Raw genomic sequence first — 20,134 nt, forward strand, 5'->3', positions numbered from 1 at the left:
CATTGCTATTTAACATCATGCATTTATGGTTATCCAAACCATTAGATTTGAACTTGTCAGCTAAAACAACTCATTCACCCTCCCTGCATGATTTCGTACGAACAATTTTCAACAAGGTGTGCAACATTTCTACATCTACCGTGCAAGCATAGGCAGGTGTTCGGTGTGGTTACTGTTGATTACTACCCTATCGTCCAATCTATCCAATTGCTGGAGCGACCGCCACCCTCACTTCAACATAGCGAACCCAATAATGATCACCCTCCTCACAGAAATTGGTCGGGTCAGGAAAGAAAAATGGCACTCTGAATCCAACGTGAATTTTGCAGAGCACGAAAATTGTTTCAGTCGATTAATTTTACTACTGGATGTAAATGTATTTTCTTTTCTCTGCATAATGAGTTGGCGAACAATCCGTCGTAGGCAGACAAGTTTGTTAGGCAGCACCACCCACGAGACCCAACGCGTGTTTGTTTTGTAACAGTAAACAAAGGGATTTACGATTGACTGATATGCAAAGTGAAATGTTCAGGAAGTTTTGTAGATTTACTCATCTTTACTATTTGTAATGATATTGTGCATATATGGCACGAGCTGTTGAGAAATAAGAGATAAGATAATATATTTGAAGCTGAAGTGAATTTAACAAAAATACCAGTTTTCAATGTTACGTATTTTTTAAAATACCACTTCCTTTAACAAAATTTCCTTATTATTTTTCTTATTTTACTTTTTACTACCAAACATTATTATGGAGATTGATAGTAGAAATATTACTCCCGTAATCGCAACATACGTTATTAAAAATGATGAAAACAACGGCATATATTCAAGTTATGTTCTATGTTTATTATAGAATCAATCAATTGCAAAATAGGGATTAATTTTGTGTACAATTTGAATACAAATTTAATAATGATTGAATGTTGAGATAATATCAATGATTTGGAGGCATGGACAACATGGTGTAGGGTAGTTTGTTGTAAAATAAAGTTCGTAGTTAACATTCTTTCTGCAGATAAGTTTAAAATTAACCTTTCTCTTAAGTTTAGAACATAAATTTGGTTTCAATTGATTGAAATAACATTCGACAAAAGTTTTGAAGTTGTGACATAACAAGTTTCTAACTCAAAAGAGATTAAAACTGCTTATGATTTCTGTAAACTGAATACATTTCAACCAAAACTCTTAGTGGTATTTTTCATATTTTACTTAAGTTTTATATATGTTCGCTTCAGAGCGTTGTGTTAATCATAATACAAATTGATGATTATGGTATTTGAAATCATGGTAAGTTTTTGATTTGATTTTTTCTTTATTCATGAATAAAATCTATTATTTTCAAGTGTGTGACGTAGCCCAAGGCTCCAAGAAAAGAGAAATGCTGTCTCTACTGACCACCGAAAAGCTTCCGTCAGTTGCTTCAAGCTCAACATGCAATCATTGGCGGTTACAGCGGGATCCAAAATCCAGCATACAAAAACCTCAAACGTTGGTACACTAATGAAATCTGGTGATATCGTTTTTAGTACTTCATATTATGATTTTTAATCTAAATTTATATACTATGATTTTTTAATCATGTTTATAATTTTGCTCAAGTATGTTTAAATTGATGGAAAACAGTATGCGGTCCCTGTATAGCGGGAGAGGGGCAAAATGAGTTTTCTTCTCGTTTAAGAGAGCGAGCAATGGCGCTTAAACCAAGGCTCTAGAGCCAGGACAATGGAAAGAAATGTTCTTGTCCCATCCCAGGAGTACAACAATGGAGTGTGCAATAACTTTCTTAGCATCGCCACTCCCAATAATTTTACCTATAACCCTGAATTGAAACGGTTGTCCCCGTTTTTTCTTTCATTGAATTGAAGATTTTGTGTCTATCAGTTTATTCATACAGTGCGTGGGCCTGGCCATTTTAATATTTGTATCATATCGCTGATATTCTGCAAATATTAATGCTGTCAAGAAAATACCTGACTAAATTGAGGTATTTCCAGGATGCTTGCCAATATTCGCTGTGCAAGCGCTTAGATCAGATTAGGGAAGGTTGTTCCTTTAAAATACGTAAGCATCGAACAGAAGTTTGAGGTTTTTTCATTCTTGATCATTTCGATATGCATCATCTTCAAATATTTGCATATTGTTAGATGATTCACCCTTCTTTTAAAAATCAACTTATTTGTACAGCTTGCCATTGCTGAACAGCTAGCTATGACTACAAAGATGCAACTTTTCTTTTAACATTTTAAGATGGGTTCTCCAAATGGCCGATCGGGTAATGGTTTTTCCGGTAAATGTTTCATTGCGGCAAATTGTATTCCGGTAAATGCATTCCAGGTAATGTCGGAGAACCATTTTAGATAAATTCACAACTTTTCCATTAATCTAAGGATAAATGTAAATGGAAACAGTTTATAATTGTCGAACTATAGATGACACCTGTGATTTTCATGATTGGTAAAGTATTTGAAACTCAATATATAATTTAAAAGTTTTTTTACCAACTTAATGTACATACAGTGTCCTGTACGAATATAACTACTGTATATACATTGATCTCGAATAGAAATAAGGTACCAAGAAAAAAAATTGATAATAGTTATAGAAAAATTAAAGAAATATGCTTATCTCCTACATCTTGTTATAATATAGGGTCAGGGAACAAATGTGCTACAAGCATTTTATAAAAAATGGTTGGCAAAAAAATAAACATTTATTTCACGTCAATTTATCCCATGGTTTCGTCCTGGGATATACTCCTCTATTTGCAACAGACATAGTCTAAACTGGCGCGTGTGCCAATTCATCGATAAATTATTGGACTTCGTTTTTATGATTTCCTGCCTTTTCGCATTCAACGCACAGGATTAAATGTTGGCAGTTGGTGAATTGCTATTCTTGTTGCGCTTCTATTTTCGCCTGCACCTATGAAGCTGATTTCAGAACAATAAAGAAATGCGAACAATCATCTGCTCGTACGGATTCAAGCTTACAGAAATAGAGGAGGGAACTGCAATCCTTCAGCATCTGTAAAGGCACTTGAATGTTTCGTCCGAATTTGTTCAACCGAACTGCACCACAATTTATGCACCGGCATGGAGCTTGATTGAAAATTTCAGTCGATAAGAAATACTTTCGCACAGTCATATACTATTCATGACAAACATTGGTTGATTTCCCCCTATATTGAAAGATCTTCTCGGTTGGTGGCAGACAGGAAATGGGTATCACCACATGCACATCCCTTTGTTTTCCGCTGCATTGCTGCTTGCTGTCGCATCTATAGATTCTTCTCCCACAATTCCGATACCGACGAGTGGTGTTTTCGGTTGATAGGAATTGCTTCACGAAGGGATAATGGGAAAATTTATCCCTCGGCGTAATTTGGGGCTCTTCCCTTCCGTTATCGTTCACTAGGGCAGGAAATATCCATGGAAAAGGTTCTTCCTTCTGATTGCGTTCTGATCGCCGAGGAACTGTAGCTCGAGATGAATACATAACTGGGAAATTGATTTTTTTTGCCTTAAGGCAAGGAATAGTGAGTGACACGCATGGGGATTAGGTGAAATCAATCAAACTACGGAACATACTGTTGTCGATGGAGAGCCTTGATGAGTAATACATGTAGGAAAGAGCAAGCTGTAATGCATCCCCCATAGGAGGGTTTAGTTCAGCTTCGATATCAAAATAGAATATGGATCAGATTTTGTCAGTTCTATTTTGCGATATTTTTGCTATCCAATCAGACTTTGTTAAAATCTTGTCTATAATTAAGATACGAGTTATATGTAGTTAGCTAAGGAGATATAACACATTTTTTTTGTCAGATAAGCCATTGGTTTATCTGAAAAACGCAAGGAATACCTATGGTTGTTTGAGTGTCAGTAATAGTTCCAGAAAAAAAAAACTTTAAGGATTTCTTTAAAAAAGTTCTATGAGCATTTCCCCATTTCTCGCGTAACAATTCTAAAGGGCCAATGATCAAATTGTAAACAAATCGGGTTTTGATACCATTCGATAGCATCTCCCAACACCCACAAACTATGCAAACATTGTCAACATAATCATAAAACTTACCGTTATAAACTCGGTTTTCAAAACGGCTAATAATCGCTTTTTTCCAAATCATTCATTGGCCCCCGCTCGAAAAGGCCAATGATTGGTTCTCGCTCCATCAAGAGGGCCAATCGGAAAATTTCGCAAACTGTCATCGGCCTTAGCATGGTGAGAGGCTAATGACTCTCTATGGCTCATTCATTGAAAACCGAAAAGGCCTAGCCTTGGGTCAAGAACGCTAATAAAATTCAATTTGGCCAATAAAAAAGGCCCATGCCTTGATGAAAATCGAAAATGGGCCATCATTTTTTCAACATTTTTGTCAGTTTTCAGAATAAAATCGATTATTAGCGTGTAGTAATAGTAAATCGTCACTCAACTAGCAAGAAATCACATTGATTGATTTGAATACTAAACAATTGGAATTGAAAATGTGGTGAATAATATTCAAATCGAATTTTCTCAGAGTCAACGATCGGAGGATTGGCCCTTTTGAATTGTTACGCGAGATGTATCGACTGTTTTGCGATAGCAAACGACGATTTTGCGATAGCAAAGATTAACGGCATGTTCTATGGCAGTCCCAAAAGGTCGAAAGGATGATAGCAGAACTAGATAATAGGCAAATATAATGCGCCACCATCATAGAGGTCGCTGGGGATGAAGGCGAGAAATGTCACTGAAAATGTTTTTTTACGTCCAAAATTTTATTTTTCAACCCAAAAATTAGGTCATAATCAATTAATTATTGAACTATTTTCCATTGGCATAATCATTTCAACCCTTCATTCTTGCAATACGCGTAATTTCACAACAAATTTAACCACTAACAAAGAATCCGGAAGTTTATAACCTATGTTGCCAAACACCAATTATCCAATTTTATCCCACTAATCGTACATGAGCACTGGCCGAATCTGTACATTTTCGTTGGAAAACAAGTTTATTATGTTTTTCAATGCTCTTTTATCCTCTACAAAATAACTATTCCGAGAAAAAGTGTAAATTGTGTGCTCCTTCCTATGCTGCACACGGTGCGTTCTCAACCAAACCTCTTTTTTGAAGGTTCTTCTACTAGTAACCAGATGTCGGAGTGATCGTTTAGCTTTGAAAACATTTGCCTATCGGCAGTTAGTAGTGAGAGCTGGTGACTTTAATGCATAGTGGTTTCTGCCCTCGTGTACATACACGTTACATGTCACCAACACTACTTAAAGATTGCTGGTTGAAAATATAAACAAAGATCAGCTGTTCCCAGCAAAATCAAATGACAGTATTTTCAACCAGCAAATTTGCGCATGTGTTCGTGACACCGCTCGGCGAGAGCTCAATGGGCAGTGGAGTGGGGTAGCCGCTGCACCAACTAAAGAGGCCAACTATTGTTGGAATCGCTTTCCGCATTAAATGTAGAGCTGGCTAATGTGGATACAGTTTAAGGTGAAGCGGCGTGTAACTCAAAGAATCATTAGAATCATCATTGATGTAACAGTAGTAGTGTCGCCTTTCCATGTATATTTTCAAAACAAACAAACAAAATATACAACATTTGCATACAGCATATTTTTATGTAAACACATGGGAAATTTAGTAGATTGACGAGTATTGTAAATCAAAATCAACAAAATCAAGCCTAATTTTTCAAATCGGCGTATCTAACATTTGGATGGATTCGAGAAAAATGCGATGCAATATATTGTAAAGCATTTTAAATCCTATTTAAAATGTTTTGCATTTTTTTTATTGTTGTGTCTTCTACAAGTTGAAAAAAAGAACACTGTTTCTAACCACTATTAAACAATTACGATTCGTTTTGAATTAGATTGAAAAACTGGTGAAATTATCGAATAAACCCTTTTGCTTTGTGCTGCTCACATACACCATGATGATTCGTCGATACCATACCTTGATTGATACATACACCTTGCTTAATGCGTCGGTTTGACAGTTCATTTTTCACATGCGTCACGTCATATACACCAGTATTGTTTTGAAGTTGCACATACACCGATTTGCAAATTCCCTTAAAACCTAATAGAGTTCGTTAATTCGACAGTTTCTACGTTCAACTACAACGAACATTGGTTTGCGAATGTTTCTAATTTCAACTCGACTAACAGGAGCACCGGACGGAGCTGTGAGTAACAAAAGTAGATGGAGAACAGTTCTTGTGAGAAATTTGGTAAGAAACATTGTCTAGAACTGAATACTGATGATGTTCCACATCAGTTTGCCGACGCGTCAGCTAGCTACAATTGTAGGAATCCGAATTTCTCGATTTCCAACATGTTTAGTGATTCGGAAACGGTATGACGTATCTGCTGATTCAAATGTTATGTTTTGATTCGGCATATAGGTCGCTTTACTATGAGCATATGTACGGTGTATGTGCTAGCATGAAAATGTTGACAGTTGAGTCGCTTTACAAACACAGGGTGTATGTAGCCAAATTAAAAACACTGAGTAAAGTGCACATAGGGCAGAATTAAAATTTATTTTCAAAAATCGAAAAATGGTTTTAGGAATACTTTTGTTGGCTCAATAAGTAGATTATGAGTTTGTCAAGCCCATGCAAAGCAAATCTCGGTTTGTTTATTTTTGCAGATACGTCGGATTGAAGAATTATGCTTGAAATCAATCGTACATATCAAAAGAAAACATTACAATTTAATGAAGGGCAACGGAATTTCTCTGTTTTTTATTGGATTTATCGCATAATTTTGTTATGCATCGGTACGGTTTATGTTTGCAAGGGATGACGGTGTTGCCAGGTTATTGATGGCAGATTTTTCTAGCAATTGTTATATGCTTGTTTTCGGAACATTTGCTGCATATTATAAAATCTTATCATTTTGCAAATAGTTTTCCATCATAAGATCACCGATTTAATAAAATTTTAATGATTTTTGTGATCAATCCACATTAAATGCTATGATTTCACAGATAGCAACTCTGACATCACTGCGCTCAACGATCGCGATGATTGTGCACACACGATAGACGCGTCCCGACGCATCCCGACGCATCGCACTGTGGAGCTTTTCAATTATTTTAGGTGGTCCAAATTGATAAACACTTGGTATGATTTTATGCTTCGTAGAGATGGTTTCTGTAATTTGAGAGAATCGAAAAACAAACAACGTATGAGTTTCAAGTTTCTATGCTTTGCCCAACCTTTCCGCACTGAAAATTAATACAACAGAAAAAAAGTTGGATATTTTAGACTATAAACACAGGCATGTCTCAGTGTGCGGTGGCGGAGTCGATTCGCAACAAGTGAAAACCATCGCCATAATAGTTTTGAGTGATGTGGTTGATGAAACTTTATAAATATTGAAATCCCGGTGGAAATGTGTTCCTTTAAGGAAAGTGAATAAAAGATTTGTTTAGTGGAAGTGTAGTGAACGCAATATGGGATCCAAAACACAAATGCTTGCCGCTGAATTACAATCGAAAAGGTAAGCACCTTATATTTACAAGTGTAGTGTGAGGCAATGAAATGCAGCATGAAATCGAAGATTTTTTTGAGAATATAAATCTCATGTATATTGTCGCTAAATTGATAATGTTGTATCTGAAAGTGTTGATTAAATATTGAAATACCACCTGAAGCATTTTTCTTCGCATAAATTATCCATTAAATCAGGTGATAAGCATTTATATTTCATCGATGTTGCAAATACCAATACTATCATAACAATATGTTAATGATTTTGGATGAAGCCATTTTGTGATGACGCACCAAAAGGCCTTAACGATCGATGACCGCGCAAACATCGTTTGATTGAAGTAACAGTTTGTGAACTATATTTTTTAGCAAGTTTTAACCATATGTTTTTAGGAGAAGATATTTCAAAAGTTTGTGAATAAGTCTGGAATATATATTTATCGGTGCTTCTAGAGACTGTCCGGGATTTCGAGCCAGTGTTTTAATATCCGGACATCTTCTAAAAGACCCTGGTTTAAATAGTGTAAGTGAGTTTTGTGCAAGAAAAAATAAGAGAAAACTTGAATAATAACTATTGTAAACTTTGTGAGTATTCAACTTTTAACTCGATGTGAAAGAAATAGTATTAAACTTTCATAATAACAGTTTGATCCGCACCGACTGCAGTTCAAGCCACACGCACCTCGGCTCAGGTAATCAAACCACTAATATTACAAACGTGCTATTCTTTTTGACATTATAGGGCAAACGCAGACATCAAGCTTTTTAAATATCTATATTTTATTGTGTATTGATATGATTTTCATTAAAATTAAACGAATATCATGTGCTATTACACAGATGTCTGGATTTTGATCATAGGTGTCCGGATTTAAATACACCATTTGCATCATTTGTCCGGATTTATGGACAAGACATGCTTAAGTATTTGAATGATTTTCATGTTGAAATCATGATTTTTACCAAAAAGTTTATAAGTAGCGTGAAGATCTTGAGTTAAACATGCTTTGAAACAATATTACATTAAAGGTTTTCTGAAACAACCACTTGATTTTAGCATTTGAACATTTATGTCGACTTAAGCGTCCGGATATTGATGCACCACGGTATACCACGGGAGCACCAACTCGAGTAACGCCTACAGAGTGGTAAAGACGTAAAGACTAAGGCCAAAGGTGCCATAGCGACCCAAGAGAAGTCGTCCGAGCTACTGCGATCGATAATCGATGTAGTCTTCCCGCATCACCCCACAAGCTCCTGGCCCTCGGCGCCGTATGCGGCAGATGAAGAAGAAGACGAAGTGGCGACTGTGACGAACAAAGAGCTGGCAGAAGTCGTGAAATTATTCGCGTCGAATAAGGCACCGGAACCCAATGGTATCCCGAATGTTGCCTTAAAAGCAGCAGTCAATGCGGATCCAGACTTGTTCAGAACCGCGATGCAACGCTGCATCGATCAAGGAATCATCCCAGATGTATGGAAGCGACACAAATTGGTGCTACTACCGAAGGCGGGGAAACTACTAGGTGACCCGTCGGCGTAAAGACCTACATATATGTACACTAGATACGACGGGCAAGTTGTTGAAAAGGTTGATCTCCAACAGGCTAGTACCGTATACGGAAGGTGCGGACGGCCTGTCTAACGAATAGTTTGGATTCAGGAAAGGTAAATCTACTCTGAAAGCTATCCAGCCGTTCAGACAGCTGAGGTGACAACCGAGCATAAAAGGAACGGCATCCGTTACTGCGCGGTTATCACTCTGGATTTGAAGAATGCGTTGAACAGCGCAAGGCATCGCCTCAAGGTACCGGTGCAGTTGTGTAAGCTTCTAGAAAACTGCTGCATGACACAGAGGAGAGGCCGAAAAGTGTTCTAATTTTCGCGAGAGTACCTCAAAGTTCAATCCTGGACCCGATGTTATGGAATGCGATGTACGATAACGTACTGAGGCTGTCCCTTTCTACTGGTGTTAAGATTGTTGGAATAGCCGACGATATCACCCTAATGTCTATGGCGAATCGATGGAGGAAGTAGAGTTGGCAGCAGCGCGCTCTATGCCCATAGTTGAGGAATGTATGAAGTCTAGGAAACTAGGATTGTCCCGGCACAAAACTGAGGTGGTGTGCTCAATAACCGCAAGTTCGAGCGACGGTTGCTTATCTCAGTAGGTGATTCCACCATACAGTACAAGCAATCTCTAAGCATCTTGGGGTAATGATCGATGACAAGCTCAGCTTCGATATCCACGTTTAATTTGCCTGTAAAAAGTCATCTACGGCTTTAGCAGCCCATTCCAAAATGATATCTAACAGCTCTATTGTAATTGCCAGCAAACGCTATCTTCTGGCATGTGTGGCGCTATCCATACTGAGGTATAGAGGACCAATCTGGTCAGAAGCGCTTAGAACGGCCAGATACCTGAAGCGGTTGAAAAGCACTCGGAAATTTGAGCACAGTAGCAAGTGCATAACGAACGACGGTTTCTAAATCATAGCCGGGATGACGCCCATCGGGCTCATCATCAAGGAAGATGGTCAATAGAGTGGTTCAAAAAATCGTTTTTGCTCCACAACGCTCATTCGATTTAAGATCAAATTCTGAGGGTCCTCCCAAAATTTGAGCTCATTCGGATGAAAACTGAGACTGCACAAGTTCTTTTAAGTTTATATGGGAATAACTATGGGAAAAGCACGCAATTAGTTCAATCGGTCATAGTGTTTGTCCATGTGCTCTTGGGGATTATAACTACGTTAATACTGTGAGATACAATAATGAGCTATAACTTTGCCGAAGAATGTTTCCAAATCGGACGTCTCAATAATTAGTAATTGATTTTTGTATGAGTTGTAAAACTTTGGCTATAATAATTGGGCTGATCTGCAGGCATCACTGGATATATGCAGTAAAACATAGTAGCCATGATTTGTGTGGGTTATTTTTCGCGCCAGATGTAGCAATGTTGCCTGTTCAGAAGTTAAATGAGCATTGTTTAAGAATTTGTGACTGGATATAAATCAATAACTAATTACTGAGACGTCCGATTTGAAAACGGTCTTGGGCAAAGTTGTAGCTGATGCATGTATCTCACAGTATCAACATAGCTTTAATCCCCAAGAACACATGGGCAAACACTATGACCGGTTGAATGAATTTCTTTCTTTTCTCATAGTAATTCTCATACAAACTTTAAAGGGCTTGTGCAGTCTCAGTTTTCATCCAAAAGAGCTCAAATTTTGGGAGGACACTCAGAATTTGATCTTGAATCGAATGAGCGGTGTGGAGCAAAAACGTTTTTTTGAACCACTCTAATGGTCAATGCTTCAACCAAAGAGGTGCCAGAGGAGTCCGTAACACGTGTAACGAAACAACGATCAGAGGTTGGCAACACGAATGGGATAACTCAACTGTCCACAAATACGAATCAATCTGGCCACAATTTATGAAATTAAACATATGTTTATGAGGACAGAGCCTAGGACAACATAAAGGATACTCAGCGGAAGACCGGAACCAGTTCCGAGAACTCAGAAGATGAAAGTTAGCAAGAGACTACTGCGAAATTGTATCATTAGGCATATAAAAAGGGCATATAAAAAATTGGCATTGATTAATCTAATCTTAACCTTATTACCGTTTTGATTCATATTACGGACACTAAAAACTAATCAAACAGCATATAAAATAAATCAGTTTGTATGTTTCCTTCACGTTATCGAGTCTTGAAGACACTTAGCTAACACAATGCAGTTAGGTATTGTTAATTTTCATAGATGTCGATAAAAAATGCTTATTAAAACAAGCCACGAAAGTGCGAACTTATGAACGGAAAAAAATTGAAACATTTCATGTGAAATGTTTCCCATACAAAGAAGAGTGTCCGGAATTAAAAGCTGTCCGTAATATTTATCAAAACGGTACATAGATCTGATTTTTCCGTTGTTGGTTAAGTTGGCCAGTACAGTCGAAGTTTGTTATAACGACATCGCAAGGGACCGTCGTAATAGAGAAAAAGTCGTTATAGAGAATAGTTATAAACATTAAAATATTTTTCAAGGGACCGAAAAATGTCGCTTATAGAGAGCTTTTGTCACTATAAAAGTTTGTCGTTATAACGAGCTTTGACTGTATTTCAAGGATTTGTAAGCTACAATCCCTGTGCACATGTATTTGGTAGACTAGTATTCTAGTAGTAGTTAAGCCTGTTTTTCTGGTCGGAAGTTAATCCAAAGGAACGTACGTGCAACAAATGCGATCGCAAAAAGTAAAGAGTCATAACTTATGACAAACACCTGATATCAATACGAATCAGGATGGAGCAGACCTGGGAGGGAGGCACAGATACTACACACGAAATATTAAACAAAGTTTGTCTCAAACCGCAAAATAACTCCAGTTTGCCAACGACAATCAAGGCAGACTTGATGAAAATCGCTAGTTTTCTTTTATCGTGTACCTTCGATCTTTCCGGGCTAACATGGGAAAAGGGCCACAGTATTCTTTGCATCCAATATTCATTTTTATTCGGAAATGTAAAAATATGCGTATTTCAATACTTTGTATTCAATCATATTGAAAGGTGTTATCGAGACATTACTTTTGAATTGATTTTCGTTTGATTTTTGTCACCTTTGATGAAATGCAAAAATATGTTTTGATCAATTTCGCACTATTATCATGTTAGTCCAGTGTTTAAGATCTGGGCTCACAGTGACATTTCGTGACAGCAGAATCTCGGCTCACTGTGACGTACATAAATTTCGTATCGGTTTCTCCCTCCCAGGAGCAGACCAGTGCATTCCTTTCTCATTCGATACACATGGTTCTTTTGCAGAAGAAACAGAGTGTTATTCTACCAAGATCAGAAAACCCATTGAGATAATCTCTCACTTAACCCCACACTCTGTAACAATTATGATCAGCAACACATCACGAGGACTTGTTTATCATCTTCTGCTTCAGCACTGCTTAGATTGGAAGGATAACAGTGATTTATCATTCACACCCATCAAAACAAGCTCCAAACCTGTGGGACACTATTGCTATCGGATGTTATAATCCCCTATATGATACCTATATGACCCCCAATGATAAATGATCGAGAGAAATGCATTTTATCATCGTTCTCTCTTTCGGGCTTTCAGTTCGCTGCTAGTATTAATCAAGCTTGTTACAACTTACGAAACATTATCAATCACAGACCGATTACAGATGGGATGTTTTCTTCGTTTGCATTAATCGTGCTTCGAAATCAAATGAGAATATATCCTGCAATGCATGATCATGACCATGCTGAGGGTCGTGATTCCGAATCCCGCTGGTCTAGGATATTTTCGAGTTGGAATGAAAGACAGTTTTGGTCAGTGGTCAATTGACAAAAAATGATGTCAGTTAATAACTGTGCAAGTGACTAGTTGACAATCAGTTGATAAGTAGGCTCTGGAGCGACAATTTGTTCAACTTAATAAAAATGTATTATTTTGTCTAATATTCATGATTTGTGAACGGTCGAGAATCCAAGTTATGCACTCTCATCACAAAATTTTATATTGAAAGTCATAATAAAATAAAAGTTGGTTCTTGAAATTTCGAAAAAAGAACAATTCTTTTTGTCACATTATAATGTTTAACCGCAACACTGTCACACTGGGAACATACCCAATTAATCACAAGCATTATTTTTGTTAAAATCTTATGTTATGTTTTACGTTATTTTGATATAAATAAGGCTCTATTCATTTTTATCACATCATTAAAATACTGAAGATGAGCTGAGTCAAGACTAAGACTGAGTAACACATAACGTAAGTAGTATAATTACCTACATGACAATGCGTTTTAGAATTTGTCATAGGGTGGAAGCACCGGTTTTGGCCATACGCCAGTTGTAGCCTTAGTGGATCATACACCGTTTCACATGGACAATCAGCATGAAATCTTTATTGTTCAGTAGATCACATTCATATGATAGAAATATATTCATTTACTCGTCCGAATTGATTCAAAATATAGGAAAAATCATTCATTTTCCTTATAATTTTACTCTCATACACCAAATTTGGCCTGGGTACTCCTAATTTGGCCACTCTAATAATAAATCAATATGATTGGCCAATTCAAGAATCGAAACTAAATTACTGGCCAAAACTGGTACTGGTCGCCTGTATTGACCAACGAGATTTCCAAAGCGACAAAAAGGGTTTTAGCTCGGTTCTGATATTTTACATACGTAATATGGATTGAAAGCTTGCATTTGACATATTTGTAGTATAAATAGAGCTTCCCATGTAATTTGCATTGACATTGTCTCTTAGGCTGGCCAAAACCGGTGATTTTACCCTATAAAAAAGTGAAATATTACGTCAAAGCAATGGCACCCATTCAAATGCTGCTACTCGTAGTTGAAATTCAATACGAATTGACATAACGCATTTTATGTGCAACCCAAAGAATGTTAATATTTTTCAATTGTGTATTTATAGATGCAAAAAACACCAATTGATTGAAACCAAAAAGAACAACATTTTTTTAACAAAAGGATAAAAAATATCTTGAAATGTCAACAAATGTCTTATTATTTCCGTGTTATGTTTAAGATTTCTTCATACTTAGATTCACTAGATCAGAGGAAATCTAATAATTTTAGTCAATATGCTCGTAGGCATTTTTTAATTTCTCGACATATTGCTACAATACCCTACGCTTTTAGTTTCTATTCAACTATTTTTTATATTTCTCTGTTGACAATCCCTAACAGAAACAATGTTCCCTATAGCCGAGCAAAATTAACCAACACAAGAAACTGGAAATTCTGAAACTGTTTATTTTGTGCACGTTACGTGCAGTTGAAAAAACTGCAAGCAAAACCACCCATCCAAGAAGGGTGCTACGAGCTTAATGGGATGAGAGATTTTTTCCTGGCTATTCATTTACTGCCGCCACCCTCCACCTTGTAAAAGCAGACAATGAACTTGATGCTATTTGCCTGAACGGAAAACGCACCCCACTTGGGTTGGATGGAAAGAGGGTGGTTGAGGGCGCCGATGATGATGATGATCGACCAAATGTTAGAGCATGCGATGAAAACAAGCCGACATTGCTAACGTGAACTTGGGATTGTTGCTACTTCTTCTTTCTTCCTTTCTATGTTAGTCGGAAAAACTCCGATTCAGCCGTCTCTACTCTTCCCGTAGTCCTATTTTTCGAGTTCGATGGAATACGTTATTTTCCTGTCAGTAATGGTAGCCGCCGCGGTCGAGCTGAGAGTGCTTACTTTCAGAACCCAACAGAAGAGGGTCACGGTTCAGTGAAATCATTTTCAGATTACGTCCTACCTCCTGCGCTGGAACTACGGAACACTAAACCACCCTTTGCTGTATACAACTGTTTGGCACCGTTTCGAAATGAAGTGCATTTCCTCAATTTCTGATTACGGGACAGAAGCATCTCCATCGCAACGTCCGTCACGTCGACGGCACTCGCAATTAAACGGGTTTCCGCTTATCAAACAACCACGAATAACCGCTTCAACCCACCACCCGAATTCGATGCGTGCTCGTATGAACGGTATGAACAACACTCATGAAGGGGTAGCTATTGATGTCCTTCCCCAAACTTCGATTACGCCCATTTCCTGTTATTGTGAACTAAACAACGTAATTACAGCTGGTGCTTCTAAATTAATTCACTCGTCATGAGAAAATATATTGTAAAATCACGTCAGGGAAGATCACGGGAAAAATATTTATAGAATACTTCATGCGAAATTTACATCTTTTTCTCAGATAGAAAACTCAATTTCATTTTCGTACGGGGCACTGTTTTCAAATCAAGTTGGTATAAACTATTGGAAAACTGCCATTTGTCATAGTTTTACCTAAAATTCATATATGTCCGCTAATAAATTGTCCAAATGTACCGAAAAATCGGGTGATTGATCAGTAGGATGAAATTGATCACCGTGTCGCACGATTTTATTTCTTCCTAATGGAGCACAAATATCTATGTAACCTGCAGTGAATGAACGTTGTTTGCCGTAACTATTGACGAATTGTGTGTTGTAAATTTTTTTACGTTAAATAAGGCTTATTTCTATGAAAAATAATGAAAAATTAAAAATCATGTACAGTGCAGTATTGACAAACATCCATAAACTTCTAGTTCTAAACAAGGATTTGAACATGGTATGAACCTGAAAGTTTGTGAGTTTGGTTGTTTGGTTGGAATAATTAAATTTCTGTAAGATATCACGAAATTCCTTAGGAAATTGCATACATTTAGGCGTTTTCCGTGTAATTCATGAAGTTTAACTATACATTATTTCTATAAATCTTGTATTGTTAAGAATTTTGCAAGCATATTCGGATTCAGGGAGCTCATATTTATTATGTAGATTTGTTTTGAACACTAACAATAATCGCATTGACAGGTGATCAATTTTACCCGAAATGAAATCCCCAGATTTTTTTATTTTTGAGATATTTCTCTGCACTAAAGTGACATTTGTTAGAAAATTTCGGTACATGAGCCAATGAGGCTCGCCTTGGTATTTGTTTTCCTGCATTAAATTGTTTGGCATTGTCATTATTATAGAAAACAGACAAGAAAAACCGTGGAAAGTGATCAATTTCACCCGAAATTACGGTACTTTACTACATCTGAACATCATAATAAAGCACTTCAGCAATTAAAATTTAGTTTTGAATATTGTACGCTAAATTTTTGATGGTGTACAAGTATGGAATTTGGTGGAGACATAAATTTCCATTACTTTTCCATTAATCCAAAGATGAATGTAAATGGAAACATTTTGTGATTGTCAAATAATAGATTTCACCTACTACCTTCAATATGGATAGAGTATTTTAATCTCAATACATCATTTACCATGACCCCACAGTTATGGATCAAATAGTGTGGAGTCCAACCTATAAAATTCAATAGAACGGCATGGAAAACGTAAAATTGTAATTCAAAAACACGAATTGATTCGTTTTAAGATGGAACCTCGGTTAGTAAACTGTTTTGAATGTAATATTTACATAGAATTGCATAAAAATTAAACATTGTATCGGCTTCTGAAAACCATATTATGGATCAATTTTCATATTATGGATCAAATTGTGACATATTACGAATCAGTGCGCAAAATCATAAGATTTTCAACTCAATGCATCTGTATTGCATGATTTGGCGAAAGTTAACAATGTGTCACATATTTCTGCAAAAAATAGCAGTGTTAGAGCTGGAAACAAGGGTAAAATGCCATTTTTTTGGGATACTGTGTTGGAGTAACTGAGACATGGACTGTTTTCGCTCCACACCAAGTTTTCCACCCATTTTTGTCTGCTAAAAAATAAAATTTACAAACCATGATGGTTTATTAGTTTTATCCTTAGTGCTATTGTCTGCAAATGTCGAATCCAATGCTTAAAATAGCAGAAAGCTACATTCTTTGGAAGTGATCCATAACCGTGGTAAACAATCATTTTCTGGTACATATTATGGATCACTAGTTAGAAGTGCTAATATTCGGTATTTAGAATCAACAATCAAAGAAAAATGTTTTCGAAAGATGAATTCATACTAAATCAAAGCGAACGAGCATGTTTTATAGTATAACATTTGAATTTTACCATCTGTGGGAGCTTATGAATGCTGACGGCACTTCTTACAGAAAACGACCATATTATGATAGCTGCACGGTACCAACTAAACATTTGTCAAATATACCGTCATTTAGCGGTTGAATGTTTTGCTTAACATTACAAATGGTAGAAGACAAATAGTATAATATGGGAAAAATATGTTTTACGTCAACGTTTATGTTTTGAGCGAGTTATCCGATGTTGAACGCAAAAGTGATCCATCACTGTGGGTGATCCGTAACTGTGTGGGCATGGTAATTGTTTTTTTACTATTTTTTTTTTATCTGAAAACAGTGTCTTGTACGAATATAACATTGAACCACTGTAGGTATAAGCTTAAGGTGATTATAAAACTAAGCCACACCTCAAATTTTCAAGAGCACAAGACTTGAGAACCAAATAGCGCTCCGCGTTGAAAATTCATCCCATTGGTCTTCACCAGCAAGCAAGCAATTTGATTGATTGTCAACGCGAACTGTTGACAGATTCTCCAGTCTTGTGCTCTTGAAAATTCAAAGTGTGGCTTCGTTTTATAATCACCTTAAGTTCAGATGTCTACACTGAAACAAGCGTTGCAGTAATGAGAACCATGAACGTGTTTTAAAATTTACTATTCCAACTAGAGTTACTGTGCACGTGCTGTTGCCTTAGGTGCAGGAGGCTCATTGCATGCTAGCGCACGGGTGCGCTGTACATTGTGAGACCTTTTTTGGTGAGCCTCATTTTTCTTGAGATGTGTCTCAATGCGGTCTCATGCGCTCCGGCACATGTGCTGTTTAAAATTAAGCGCAATAATTGAAATGATGACAAAACTTTCCAACGAGGATCGAAATTGTAACTCTTGGATCGCGAGTCCTCGACCATGTCATGTAGACCATCTAGACACCTGCATAATGAAGCGAAAAAAATCGTAGAGTATCTTCGTTTCTAAGCAGTTGTTTCACAACTTGGATACCGATGGTGAGCCGTAGCGCCGAGCAGCGCATGAGACGAGTCTCCCTGGGAGCACATCGGCTTGCGCGCGCTTTTAGAATTTTCGTGAGCCTCCTGCTAGCGCAGCACACTAGGATTCCGATGAGCTGAGAGACGGTTTGGTTGGAGGCTCGTCAGTACATTTATGTGCTCCTGAGAAATATGCAACTCTAATTCCAACCACGATTGAGCTATCATGAACGCTTTTTATTTGCGTTTTATTCCCTCTCAATCCAACCGCGTCGATAGCCGAGCGGCTAGCGTTCGCGCTTGACAATCCCCAGATCCTCGGTTCGATTCTGGTCTGCTGCAAGTTTTTAACCATGATATCGTCATTTTTACTATACAAATGGTGCCATGGTAAAATTGAATGCACAAAATATTCTAAATAAATGCGAATTTAGTCTGCACAAATCAAGTGGCGTTGTGTATTTAATTTAACCCTCTGATATAGTATTTTCAACCGCAACGCTGTTTGTTCTCAGTGTACATATTTCGTAGTTGACCGGTGTTGCTGCCAACGCTGTTCTTTCCTAGTTGGCTACGTCGTCTATTGGTAGAACAGTAGAACGCCAGAAAAACTGTTACTTTACCATTTCGATCCCGAACGATTAGGAACGTATAAAGTGTATTGAAAGAAGTTCACGAAACAAACGTAAAACTTATATCTAGACGAAAAATAAATATGTGGAAAGCCACAAGAAAACCATTTTGAATCTAAAATTATTGTATCACAGAGTAAGTTATCACAGTAAGATTTCTTAAATCTAATTGAACTTAATATAACCTGAAACTATATCACAGATATGTAACTATACGAGCATCGAGGTGAAAAAGAAGATGAATTTGCAACATGCTCGAAACCGATTGTTGTAAGTATATTTAGATAATTTTAACAAATAGGGAGTCGATGCCGGTTATGGACCCTTTGCGTATTATGGATCCCCTACAGAAAAACATAAAATTAACACTCAAAGCAACTTTATTCCTATGAAAATCCACCAGGGGAACTTCGATTACATTGTTAGTCAGCAGTTTCAGGCAAAATATTTGGTTTGAGACGCATAAATATAGATATTTGAACAGTTTTTTAAATGAAACCACACAAGAGGGTCCATAATACGCATTTCCAGGTTGGTCCATAATAGGCTCGTCGGCAGCGAGCCGGATTACATGGGAATCAAATGGAGGGTCCATAATACGCAACGTCAAATTTGTAAACAATCCTATTATGGACCCCGGGAGGGTCCATAATAGGCATTCGGACAACAGTTTTTCAAATGCATATTTCGCTGAAAAAATCGAATGATTTTGTATGTTTCATAGACGTACTATAAAGTAAAGACATTGAATTTGTTGTTAGACTCCACAAAACGTATATGCGTCTGAGATATCATTGCGGAAAAGCGTCTAGAATGAATTTCAGCTACTAAGGGCTCCATTACTAGCATTGAAACCCTACGTTCAATAAATAAATCTGTTTCAGCTTAAAGCTGATTCGCACCCAATAACGGAGAGTGCGTCCTGCTAAACGAAAATCGGCCTTAAGTCACCTCGATGCTCTCTTAACAACCGGAATTATCGAAATTCTTTGCATGTTTCTCATCCAGATGGCGTCATTGAACATGCGTCCTGTTGCTGACTAACAACTTAGTCAGCTGAAATGAGTATATTTTAGCTGAATAAACTGTTGTTCTGCTGAAGATGTTACTAGGGAACTCAGCTTATTCGTTTTAAAAGTGATCCAGATTTTATTTTATACTTGTTTTCCTTCAATTAACCTGTCTGTGCGAAAAAAGTTACATTGTATGTGTTTTGGGGACATTTTGATCCCAAATTCAAATCGTCAAATTTGAACGGAGCAAACTTCAAATAAATCTCTGCCGTTGGAATTACTTTGTGAATTATTCCATGACCGATGTTTGGCATATAGGATTTAATTCAAGTTAATATCTGCTCAGTGATGGCCAGGCCTTTTGCCGTTTTGGGATATGTATTTCGTTTGATAGACGCA

General features: G+C 37.1%; 1 long non-coding RNA gene across 1 annotated transcript; it reads left to right on the forward strand.

Moving 5' to 3' along the window:
* The first annotated feature begins 18,692 nt into the window (after nucleotides 1-18,692).
* LOC110679585 lies at nucleotides 18,693-19,741 on the forward strand. The gene is made up of 3 exons (XR_002502608.1): nucleotides 18,693-18,858; nucleotides 18,925-18,992; nucleotides 19,607-19,741. It is a non-coding gene; the product is annotated as an uncharacterized LOC110679585 (long non-coding RNA).
* The last annotated feature ends 393 nt before the right edge of the window (nucleotides 19,742-20,134 follow it).

This window comes from Aedes aegypti, chromosome 3 (assembly GCF_002204515.2).
Source record: "Aedes aegypti strain LVP_AGWG chromosome 3, AaegL5.0 Primary Assembly, whole genome shotgun sequence".
Classification (NCBI taxonomy): Eukaryota; Metazoa; Arthropoda; class Insecta; order Diptera; family Culicidae; genus Aedes; species Aedes aegypti.